The sequence below is a fragment of the Populus nigra genome, chromosome 13 (genome assembly GCF_951802175.1).
Source record: "Populus nigra chromosome 13, ddPopNigr1.1, whole genome shotgun sequence".
NCBI lineage: Eukaryota > Viridiplantae > Streptophyta > Magnoliopsida > Malpighiales > Salicaceae > Populus > Populus nigra.
In genome coordinates, this window is record NC_084864.1 from 7,735,758 (window position 1) to 7,748,531 (window position 12,774).

Consider the following 12,774-nt stretch of genomic DNA (forward strand, 5'->3'; position numbering starts at 1 on the left):
TTAATGTGAGATTATGATTTATATATCTTTACTTCAACGATAAACATAAGCCATAAAAAAATAGACTGAGCTTGAGCCTGATGTGAAAGACATGCTAGAGAGAATTTCAGAACATATCCAAGCCAAGGTATCAAACTGTAGCAAAGAGAAAAATGCTAATTATTTTTTGGGGATAAAAAATGTTGAATGCTTTTATTTAACATGTGCTTTGCTTTCAGGATGATGCTATGCTAAAATGTAAGGTATCTCCTCAACTAAAATTTTCTACATATTACTACCTAAGCTATAATTTCAGTTGAAAGGGCCTCACTTTAGGTTTTTGTCCTCTACTGTCAATAAACTAATTTATACAGCTAACATGGTCGGTAATAATAAAACACAGTCTAGTAGATGGAGAATTTGCAAATAAGTAATTAAAACATCATTATTTAAGAATTATTTGTGTATTTTGTTACTTAAATTAATATGTTAGGGGATTTTATACCTTCTTTGATTTGACCTAGTGGAGGATTTGGGGGACCTGAATGGACACACATAGTCGAGTGAAATTTGATTTTTTGCAATTTATACAGGTTTCCTTACTCTTGTGGATATGAACTCTTCTACTTTCGTCGTAGATTCAAGGAAGCTTCTGTGGATTTCTAGGTTTTCTTTCCTTCACTTGTTGTTGGGTGATTTTTCGTTTTAGTCCAAGGAACCGGAACCATCTTGTTATGAGAAATAATTGATTTTTATTTTCCACATTAACTGGACACTTCGATGATAAGTTTTTTACCTTTTCCAGATGTTGTACTAGCTACAAATGTTCGGGATTTATTCAAGGTCTATAGCAGTAACTAGTAGATGCCCACCATTATACTAAAAACAAGACCCCTTTGAAAATTTCTAGTTTTATGATGAGCTGTCTTCAAGGTTTATGTGTAAATGTATGGATTAATTGAAATTAGATAAGTATGTTTTGCTACTTGGTATGAGTATGCAATTGAACTTCTTAACTCTATTGTTGCAAGTCCTCGTGCCTCTCTTGCCATTTCCTTTATATTCTGATTTTTTGATTTTAAATAAGTCATCTACTTCAGGAAGAAAATTATAGGCTGAATGCAGACTTCAAAGAGCGAAATGCCTACGTTGAGAGCTGCAGAGCTGAAATCGTTATTTTCTAGTCTCATGAAGGATTCAATAGTCATAAAGCATAGAGAAACAAGCTACAAGAAGCATGTATCCTTTTCTCTTTCTATTTTGGTCAGGCTTATTGAAAGGGCATAGTTTGACTAGACTTTTCTGCTTTTGTAGATCATGGTGAAAAAGAAAAGTGAACTTATTGTTGAATTTGATAAGCTAAGACCACAAGTGTTCTTATTCCTCTGTCGTTGGGTCCTATTTATAGGAAAAATCTCTTGTAGATGTCACTAATCAAATAGTGAGCTTAAAGCCACTGTGACCACGAAACAAGGTGAGGTGGGCACAGAGCTCATTGATCACTTAACACCACAGGAAAAACATGAACTATCCCAGCTGAACTAAGAAATAAAAGATCTTAAAGAGGAGCTTATTAAATTTAGAACAGATCGCATCGAGGTAAGATATCTCAACCTTGTGAGAAGCAACTGTACTTATCCTTAACAGGTATTTGTTCTGTTTCACATGAAGCTTTTGTGGCCTTCCAAGCTACTTCCATATTTATGATCTGCTTTCTGATAGGCCTCTTGCTTGCTGTCATGCATGCCTATATGCTAATGGGTGTATGGTAATACATTGCCCCAAAAGTTTCTGTATATTTGTTGCTAATTGAGGTGGGTGACTTTTTGGAAGAAAATAGTTTATTATCGTTTATTATTGCCACCTGTTGCACTAGAGGTGATAGATTGATGTTGCACTGATGTGTCTTGGCCTCAAACCCTAGAAAAATAATATTACTTGTCACTGAAAAATGAGTAAATAAAAAGAAACGAATTATTCCTCATGCTTTTACAATGTCTATCTGCTATTTGTGATTTATTAAGATACATTTTGAGTATTAACATTAGTTTTTGTTACTATGAAGGCAAAGGTGATGGTACAAATGCAGAATCTGGAGCACATGAAGAAGATTTTCTCATCCAGGATGAGATTTCTAAATCTTGTCTAGTGAACGTGTAGCGTGTAAGTCATTCTTTATGGAGATGCTGCATTTTGCAAGTATTGCAAAAGTTGCAAGTGCTCCATTATACATGCATCCCTTGTTATTGAATTGTTGATTATCTGTAGGAGGAAGAGACAATTTTGCATGAGAGAGACGGCTATAAACTGGAAGAGGGACGTCTTATACGTGAATTGAAAAGGATACGAGATGAGGATGATTCAAGTTTTAATAATTTTCAGATTTTAAATCATCAATATGCCCTTTTAAACCTTCTTGGGCAAGGAGGATTTAGTGAGGTTTACAAGGTCCGAACTTCGGCAAGTAGTTTCAATTGATAATAGAAAGTAGTTTCATTTGATAATAGAAACACTAACCTTTGCTTGTTTGATGAAAATTCTTATATACCATGACAAGAGTATAGATCATTCTGTTGCCAATATTGACAATTGTAAAAGCACATCCTTTTGCAGTGATTTGAAGTGAGAAATTTCCGGCAGGCTTATGATTTGGTCGAGCATAGGTATGTTCCATGTAAGCTACATGGTTTGAATATCTATGAGATTGAGGTAGTTTCTCAATGTCACCGTTTTAAGTTTGTATTCTAATGATTGTTGTTATTCAACAGGAAGGTGCAGGGCATCATGTTTTATCTGCTTTTGTTGAGATTGTGTTGATAATTCCGACAATCACATCCCGGTAATACTTCATAACCTACTTCTTTTTCTTTTCTGAGGTATGGAGTGTAAATAATGGTCCACATCTTATTACGAAAGAAGAAGGATCCTGAATTTTATATTTGTTTTCTTCTTCTTCTAACATATAAGCTTATCTTTATCTTTACAAAGCTTCTCCCACAATGCTCCAGAATTTCTTTTGAATTAGTTGTTCTATCATGAGGCATAATTTTATTTTAGTTCAGAAAGTCAAACTTTGGCCACCATTGATTGGGATAACAATCTAGGATTCTGCCACTATCCTTCCATCCATGCCTGTTATATTTTCCTAGATCTTTTTCGTGCTTTCCTAGGCTGCTAATAAGGCTGTTACATGTTTTGCTGGCAATGATAGTTTGTTTTTAGACTTTTGATGTCTCTTTATACTGTGACTGTGCGATGCTCTTATTAGCATTTCTTTAATGGGTGCTGGTAAGGATTATGAACATTAGTTTTATCAATAGTGATGCACATCATTCACATATTTGCCCTTTATGCCCATGTGTTGTGTTAACAAATGCTGCTGCCCATAATTTTTTCCCAGATCTTTTTCGTGCTTTCCTAGGCTGCCAATAAGGCTGTTACGTGTTTTGCTAGCAATGATAGTTTGTTTTTAAATTTTGATGTCTCTCTACATACTGTGACTGTGCAATACCTTTATTAGCGTTTCTGTAATGGATGCTGGTAAGGATTATGAGCATTATTCAATCAGGATAAAATTGTTGCTGCTGCAACTTGACTACACCTACTGGAGAAAGCAGTTGAGAATATGATTGATTTGGTGACTGCCTTTATTTTTAACAAAACTGGTTTCCATTCTGTTCATGCAATGACTGTTTTGCTACTTAAATATGCATGGTGGGTTGAATGGGTTCCCTATCTGCCTTGTCAGATGAATTAACAATAAACTAAAACTGCTCAGTGTTTCACTGTGGAAGTCCATAGTGAAACACTGAGCAGTCTTCTTCTCTTTCTTTCTTCTTTTTCTGTTTTTATTTTTTTTTCTGGTTTTTTTTCTTTTTCTTTTTTTTTTGTTTTCTATGTCTTTATGGTTTTTTATTTTTTGCTTTTTTCTGTGTTTTTTTCTTTGAATGAAATTTTTTTGTTTAATTTAGCTTGTTAATGTTAATTTTTTTATTTAGTTATCATATTTTTTAATAGTTCTTGCAATTTGTTACTGCCTACCTCACCTTTTGTTTTTATTTGTTAAATCATTGATCATATTAGATATATGACAATGTTACTTTTTAAGAACTCTTTCTTTTTTAAGTCTTGAAACAAACCTTTTTGCATGTACACTCGCATCTCTATGCCTTTCATCTTTTTTTCTTTACGTTCCTGATTTTTTTTTGTGTAGTTCTTTTTATGCCTTTTTTTCACATTATAATTGTCTTTTAATGCAAACTTAGTTGATTCACAATTTAAAAAGTTTCTCATGGCATCGCGCGGGTAGCATAAATTTTATTCTATTATATATTATGGGCCGAATGGTTGTGGGTGTAAATCTTAGGCCATTATAAATTACAAAATAAACTAAAACTTATGGACATTTTTTACAAGAATCTAAAGTGTCATCTTCTTCTTAAAAAAATCGATCATCAAACTTTTTTCTCTTCAACTCGATCCTTTTGTGGTCAAATTGAAAGCCAGTTGCTTCTAATTTTTTAAGCAAGGGTAAAGCTGAAAGACAAGATACCAAACTAAAAAACAATAGAGAAACAAAGTGGTCGCTTCAAAATTAACCCATAAAGTTGACCTTAATCCTCTAACTTCACAACTTACCCATTTTCAGTTCATTTAGTTTTTCAAAAATTCTCATTTTATTAAAAACTTCATTTCTCTTTTTTTTTTCAATCTCTATTTTGAGCTACGAGTGAGAAAGTTATTAGATTTTGATCGTAGAGAGAGAAAATTGGTTAACACCGATTCAAACTACTAAAGTTGTCGATCTTGGTGTAAATAGATTATATTTGATGAGAAAAGTTCTAATAGAGTTCTACTTCATCTTCAAATTGCTTGAGAGAGTAGATCTACCATAAAAAAGGTTTTGAGTTTCAAATTGATTTTTTTCATCTTTGGACCTTTTTAGGTTATTTAAAGGCATAAATGGGTTTATTTAGGTTTTTAGGGTGTTGCATACGTGAAAAATGGTTTAAAAAATAATTTTTAAGTGAAACACATCCTTGCTCGAACTTTCCAATAACCCTTTGCCCCTTAAAAAATAATAGTATTGAAGGCCCAAACATGTGGGCCTAACTTGGTAGGCCTGTACACCTAAGCTTTTTTTATTAAGGCTTAGACGTGCATGCTAGGCCACCTAGGCATGCACGTCTAAGTCCTTTTTTATACTTTGTTTTTTTCTTGATTTAATTTCACTTTTCAATGTTGGTTATTTATTTATTTATTTTGTTTTGCTTTTTATGAAGTTAAAATAGTCTCATATAAATGTCATGCTATTTTATTAGGGCTTGGTTTTATGAATATTTATTTTTGTTGTTGTTTTTGCTAGTTGTCCAACTGCCTTTGGACTTACCAAGTGAATTAAATCACATCGGGTTAATCCTCGTTTAGTTTAAATATTTTTCTATTAAAAAATACGTTAGCAACGTCTATCCATTTTTTGAACTAAAAAAAATGATTTGGCATGTGCTATGCTACCGGGACAACAATCTAAACACCACTGGAGTCTAACAACAAGGTTAATATGCTTATATATGCTATCTCCAACTAAAACTAAAGGGTGTGGGAAAAACACTGTTCCCCCGTACCCATAAAACATTATGGATTATAATAGTAATCCAAAGTGTTTTGTAGTTTTTTTTTTAATGTTTTGGCCCTTTTTCTTGTTATTGATTTTTTTTATTTTTAATTTAGTCCTTATATTTTATGTTTATTAGGATTTAAAGTTGATAATTTATTTTAATTTAGCTTTTATTTAGTTATCACAGTATTGAAAAATATCCCAGCATTAAGCTGGTACTCAATTTTGTAAGATATTATTTGAATTCTTTATTTTTCTAAATATTAAGAGTCAAGTAACTAGAATTGAAGAATAGGAAAACGTTGAGATCTGAAAGGGAGAAATGAATAATTTAGTCATGCAAACTGAGGCAATGAGAAAGAAAAAAAAGAAAGAGAAAGAAAAGAAAAATAGGTTGTCGAAGCCATACATGATTTCCTATTGCCACATGCACCACCTTATAGGGAAGAGGACATCTCAACGATTTCAACGTCATCAAAGACACCACCAATTAAAGCACAAAGGACAACCTAAACGCTGCCTAAAGGTGACAAGTTTTTCTAACGTATACTTTCCTCCTTTCTCTCAATTAGTCCCTTAATTTTTTAAATCTTTTTGATATAATCATAGATTTTTTTTTTCAAGTTTGTTACTTTCCCTTATTCTTTCAGTTTAATCCTTTGTGAGCTTATTGTGGGCTAAAGTTCAACCATAATAAGTTATTGTGAGCTCAAGTTTCATCTATATATGAATGGGTAATCTAGCTAACCCAACTTCGTCATCAATAATAGAATTTTTTTATGGGCTCAAGTTCAACCATAATAGGTTACTTGAAACTCTAATGAGGCTACCAGGTTTCCCTTTGTAGTCTAATATATGAGAGTAAATTTCTCATTTAGTTGAGAATTGGTTATGCAAGCTTTAAGATCCTAGTCCCTTTAATGTCACCTTCCTCTTTTTAATCTTAGGATAAGGGTCCAAGTGTGTTCAACTTAGAAATTTTTTTTATATAGATTGTAGGTGTGTTCAAAGGGGGTACAATTCAAAAACATGCTCAAGACTAAGAAATGGTACAAAAAAGGTACAAGATATCAAAAGATTGAGAATGAATTTCTAAAAACAAGAAAAACATGGGATTAACCTTAATTCCTTAAAGGTATCTTATATTATTAGACATGTTATTATAAAGCATGCTCTAGTTAAGGAGTTATTGATACTTCAAGTACAAAATGATGATATAAAACCTTGATAAAAATGTACTTTTAAGTAATAAATCAAGAATCCTTGACATTGGCATACCCAAGGACCTCCCAAGGTAACATAGAACATTGATTAACTATTTCGGTCCAAAAATAGTTAATGACATCAACGGTCATGTTAGTGTCGGCATTTTTATGAATATTATTAGTTGACCACAAGATGGGCAACTAAGACACCAATGGAGGTCATTAGTGTCGGTAGTAGTCTTTCTAACGTGGGGAGAAGTAGTTAAAGGAAATAAATTGGATAATCCTCAAAAGGGGTTGGTGGTGGTATATTGAATTGCATATGACTTAAGTAGGTAGATGTGCTGTATAAATTTTCTTCCATGAATTGTTTGTATTTTAGTTATTTTTAATTATATGGAAAATTTATGTTTTGCAGGTCCCTTCCATTCTTGTCAGGAGTAGAATTTAGGTTCCTTCTCCCTTTTTGTATAAGTTAGGAACTTGGGGATTTTTCATGTAATTTTATTATGCAGTAAACATGTAACCTGAATAGAATAATATACTCCTTATATTATTTTGTTTTTGGAATATTAATGTATTAATCTATGCTTGGGAAATTATAGTGTACTAGCTTATGTTCAAAATGCTAAACTGTGTTGTGCTTGTATATGAAATTTCAGTGCTTGGATGGTTCTCTTAATTACTAACTTATGTATGTGATATGAGATGGAGATTGAGAATGAAGATTTGTCCTGAGTATATTCTCGAATGAATTAAATGATTGATTTATACCAATTATAGATGTTATTATGGGTGGGATGCGATTATAATTATGTGTAGGATAAATTGTCGATAACTTGGGACCTCAAAAAAAATTTTTTGCTCCATTTACCCTTTATGTGGAAGTTAAATGAATATATTGATTGAACTTTTGAGGTTGTTACACATTACCTCATATGGTTTATTTGTCTCCTCGGTTTTGCTTTCTCTTTTCAGCTTTAATTGGTCTTCATAAACATGTCTAGGTGACAATGATGCAAGTGTGTATGCCCTTTCATCCTTCTCAAGAGAATACTTATTTTTAAATCCATCATGCTTTGCCTTTCTGTCAAATTATCAAGGTCTCCCTAATAATAAATGACTAGCATACATGAGAACCGCATCACACAAAACCTCATCCTTATACTTTCCAATTGAAAAAGTAATCAAAACCTATTTAATAATCATAACTTCACCACATTCATTCAATCATCGAAGCTTATAAGGTCTGTCATTCTCAATAATGTTCAAATCCAATTTTTTAATAAGAATAGTACTCGCAACGTTAGTACAACTTTCACTATCAATAATCATATTACATATCTTATTACTAATATGACATCCAGTATGAAAGGGGTTCTCTCTTTGTTGCTTCTTTACCAATTTCATAGCAACTTTCTAATCATCAGGCTTTAAGAACTTCTATTTCTTTTCTTCATAATTATCGCCCACACTCTCATCATTCATTGTAGCCCTAATGGTAGGCATTTCAACTTTCTTTTCCTTACAACTAGGAACTCCTTGTCTACTAATCACTAATCATTTTATCAAACTTATCCATTAACACTTCCATAATAGCTTCCATTCTATCATGTCTTTCCTCCACAATTCTTTTCTTCTTTGTTGAACACTTTTTAAAGACATTGTTTATACCCGAAATAAATGTTAGTAGCAAATAGAAAAAATAATTATTTTTTCCTCATACAAACCCTCGTGTAGTTTAAATCTTTTTGTACTAGAAAACACATTAGCAATGTCTATCCATTTTTTTGCATTAAAAAAATATGATTTGACCTGTGTTATGCATGCGGGCCAATGATTTAAACACCTCTAGAATCTAACATCAAGGTTAAACTGGTTCACTAGGTGAGGGAAGTCTTACAGTGGTGTATTAAGTCTTAATGTAGCTTAAAAAAATCAGATCTAGGTCCAAGATGCAATATTTTTTATGGTTTTTTTTAGAGGTCTAGACCTTTTTGGGTTTATTAGGTTGATAGGTTGGTTTCTTGGTGTTTTAAGGGTGTTCTTACAGTGGTGTATTAAGTCTTAATGTAGCTTAAAAAAAATCAAATCTAGGTCCAAGATGCAATATTTTTTATGGTTTTTTTTAGAGGTCTAGACCTTTTTGGGTTTATTAGGTTGATAGGTTGGTTTCTTGGTGTTTTAAGGGTGTTTTGTGGTTGAAATGGTTGAAAAATAGGTGTTTTGGTGAAAAATGAGTTTTTTGGTAAAAAAACTCGCAAACCTGATTTTTTTAGCCACCATAATAGTGGTTGAATTTTGAGCTGACACGCAACACGCCCTCTGCCACAACGAGTGACATGTTGTCTGCCAATTCTTTCTTTTTCAAAAAAAAATACAGATGACCTGGAAAAAAAATGGCAAGCCCAAGAGCACGTGTCTGGGCTTCAAGGCTCATGCGCTTAAGTTTTTCCTTTCTTGGTAATTTTCTTTGTTTTTTTCAATTAATATCTTTTTTGTCTTTTTAAAATATTTTTTAAGTTTGTTTTTTAATTAATACCCCTCTTATGTTATTTTGTTTTGGCTTATTTAATCTTTTTTAAATAGTGACTATTATATTAAAAGTTAAATGGTGTGGGGAAATCACTGTAGATTAAGAGATTTTTTTTGTGGATTGTAATAATAGTTTCACTTTCAATTTCTCATCTTTTTGCAAGATATTTCTTTGGCCTCCTTTTTCTTTCTCGGGGAAAGGGTGGCACTTGCGCTATTAAAAAGGTGCGTGTTATGCCTCCCGGTGGCCAAATCTGGCCATCCACCGTCTCACTAGATGTGCAGTCGTGCCCTCTTCCACGTGGTGTGGCGTGTGTAGACAGATACTAGTTGGGTTGCCGCCGGTGATCGATTGTTTGTGTTTTTTCTTTCTTTTCTCTCTCCTAATAACTAACGTGCACAATTGTCCTCTTTGTTTGTTGTTTGTCAAATCAGGCGTGTTTGTCAAACCCATGATGCTTGGATCTAGACCTAAGCGCTTGGGTCTCGCAACCAAGCTAGACCCACGCGCTTAGGTCTGTCAGACTCGGGCCGGGGTCAAAAATTTTAAAATTTTTCAAAAGCATAATTGGACTAACTTGGAGTTTTGTATAGGCTATAAAGGTTTGTAATTTTCCCATGCTTTCTTAATGTAATTCAATTGAAATGTATCCAAAAAACATTTTCATATTTTTTTTAGTTGTTGTGTCAACACATTAGAATCATTAAAAACACTTAAAATGCATCAATTTGATATTTTTTTCATTTGAAAAGCATGTTCCACTACAAAAACAAACACTTAATGAGCTTTATATCAGCACTTAATCACCAATATTAATTTTGTGAATTATATAACAATGACAAAAGGGAGAACAAATTGAATAAAAAAAACTAAAAATTTGAATAAAACAACATGCACTTATTCTCACATGTTAAGCTAAGAATACCGGGAATTTAGTGGTTTCCAACAATTAAATCTTACATATGAAAATATAAGAGCTTAAAATTAATGCATATTAACCAAAATTAAGTCTTGTGGTGTTTTCATTGTAGTTGAAAACATTTTGGATCGGAGCAGTAATGTTTTTCAAAATTTTTCATTTAATGCTTTGGCACCCCAAAAAAATTTCTTTGCACAATTGAGTTCTTTTAAATTCAAATTAGCATCTAATTGCATGTTCATTATTTGAGGGAGAGTTGAATTAAAAGATAGGGGACTAAAGTAAAAAATGTGATTAACATAGGTGACACTTTCAAATTTGTTCCCCCCCCCCCCCAAATCTTTTTTTGCTGTAAGGTGGTTGGTTTGTAACACCCTGTAATTTAATACATTCGTACAAGAGCTTTGAGCCTTAAATTAAAAAAAAAGGGTATTTTTTTTCTTCCATCGAACTTATCTGAGACTTGCTGAAATTCCCTCTGAAATTTCAGTAGAGTTTCCCTTATACCTAGAGGTCCCAAATTAACGACAATCATCCTGTATAGTTATACTCATTTCTCAATCATATCATAATCATGTAAAACCTCAACAACACATCATTCATTGTACATGCTTATTCTACATCTTCATTTTTTTCCCATTAACACACATTTCATGCATTATTTTATTTACTTAGATTCTCGTGACATTTCCCCTTTATTTATCTCTATAAATTCAATATTACCACATTTATCACTAATTTGTCGAAATAAGTTTTTTTTATCCGGGTTTACATATCTTCTCATTTTTCTTATTCTTTTATCCAATGAAACTCGTCACTGGTTTCACCAACGTTACGAGTTTTAAACTAAAAATCATGACTTTCATTTCAACTTCAACGATACCTTTAAATTTATTTATGGAGATCATTCTCTCTCTCACATGACACATTTATTATCATTCCTACTATTTATTCATTTATTTCATACCGAATCTTCATTACTCATTGAGACCTCATTACTTCGATCCTATTTTTGTTTTTATTTATTTATTTATTTACGAGGGTTTACATGGTCCCTTTAATTTTTTTAAAAATACATCTTGGTATGAAAAATTATTTTCTTTTTTTTCAGCAATTTTTTCATTGGAGGGGAGAGAGGAGTCGTTAGATTCTATAAGAGAGAGAAAGAAAGAAAGAGATCTTCGTTAGCAACGATCCCAACCACAAAAAATATTAAAATTGATGTCAACGAGTTTCACAAGGTGAGGAGAGTTTTATAGTGATTGTTTTAAGCCTCAATATAACCTAAAAACTAGATCTAGGTTAATGATGCAATATTTTTTCCAGTTTGTTTTAGTGGTTTGGACCTTTTTTTAATTAGGTTGATAGGTTGGTTTTCTTGATGTTTTAAAGATGTTTGTACGGTGTTTTGTGGTTGAAATGGTTGCAAAACAAGTTTTGTTTGGTAAAACAAACCCATAAACCCAAATTTCCAGCTATCAAAATAGTTGTTGGATTTTGGGCTAACAAATAACATGTCGTCTACCATAACGAGCGATGTGTCATCTGTCAATTCTTTTTTTTTTTTTAAGAAAAAGAACAGATGACCTGAAAACAATAGCAGGCCCAAGCGCGCTGGCTTGGGCTTAAAGGCCCATGCGCCTGGGATTTTCCTTTCTTGATGTTTTTTTTCAACTAATACCTTTTATATATCTTTTTATAAAATATGTTTTAATTTTGTTTTTTAATTAATACCCCTCTTATGTTAGTTTTTAGATTATTTAATCTTTTTTAAATCGTAACTATTTTTTTTAATTACATTGAATGTCTTTAAAATTATTTTTTTATTTTTTGTTGTTATCTCATTTTTTTATTGTGATATTAAATTAATCAAAATTTAACTTGATTGTCAAAATTTTTAATTATCTCTAATAACACATGTTTATTCAGCTATATTTATTAGTATAAATTATTTTTTTTTATTAACACATGTTTTTCAAAACATATCTTTATTCAGCTATATTTATTTTATAAAAATTAAAAGTGATCAAAATTAATATTCAAAAAAAAATTAAACGACTTAAAATAAGGATAAAAAAGTATTTGTTTAGTTAAAAACTTTTTTCCTTATTAATGCATTATTTTTAATATTTTTATCAAAACTTGTTTTATAAAAAATTCTCATAATTTTAAAAGCAAGTTTAAATAAAATAAATAAATAAATAAATTATTTTAATGTAAATATATAATAAGTTTGAAAAAAATCATATAGAAACAACATTTTCATATATGAAAATGATAGCATAATTAGATAACACCGCCAATTCTTTTTCTTATCTTTAAAGGTTGGTTTGTTTGCCATTTTTTTTTGTAAATTATTTGGACAATAGTTTTGTTTTGGTGATCTGATAATATTGTTCAGTAATATTATCTGAACAATATTTTAGATCTAAAAACCCAAATCTTAACTTTTTTTTTCACTTAAAAATATATAAAAAAATTATTTTATCAACCTTTATACCCCTATTTCTAACAACAA

General features: G+C 31.4%; 1 long non-coding RNA gene across 5 annotated transcripts; it reads left to right on the top strand.

Annotated features, from left to right (window-relative positions):
* Positions 1-86: 86 nt before the first annotated feature.
* Positions 87-7,400, top strand: LOC133670702 (uncharacterized). 5 transcript variants are annotated; one of them, XR_009834133.1, is made up of 5 exons: positions 88-2,142; positions 2,248-2,642; positions 2,748-2,818; positions 6,040-6,122; positions 7,220-7,400. It is a non-coding gene; the product is annotated as an uncharacterized LOC133670702 (long non-coding RNA). The 5 variants fall into 5 exon arrangements; XR_009834135.1 differs by having other exon boundaries at positions 87-2,653; XR_009834132.1 differs by having other exon boundaries at positions 87-2,642.
* The last annotated feature ends 5,374 nt before the right edge of the window (positions 7,401-12,774 follow it).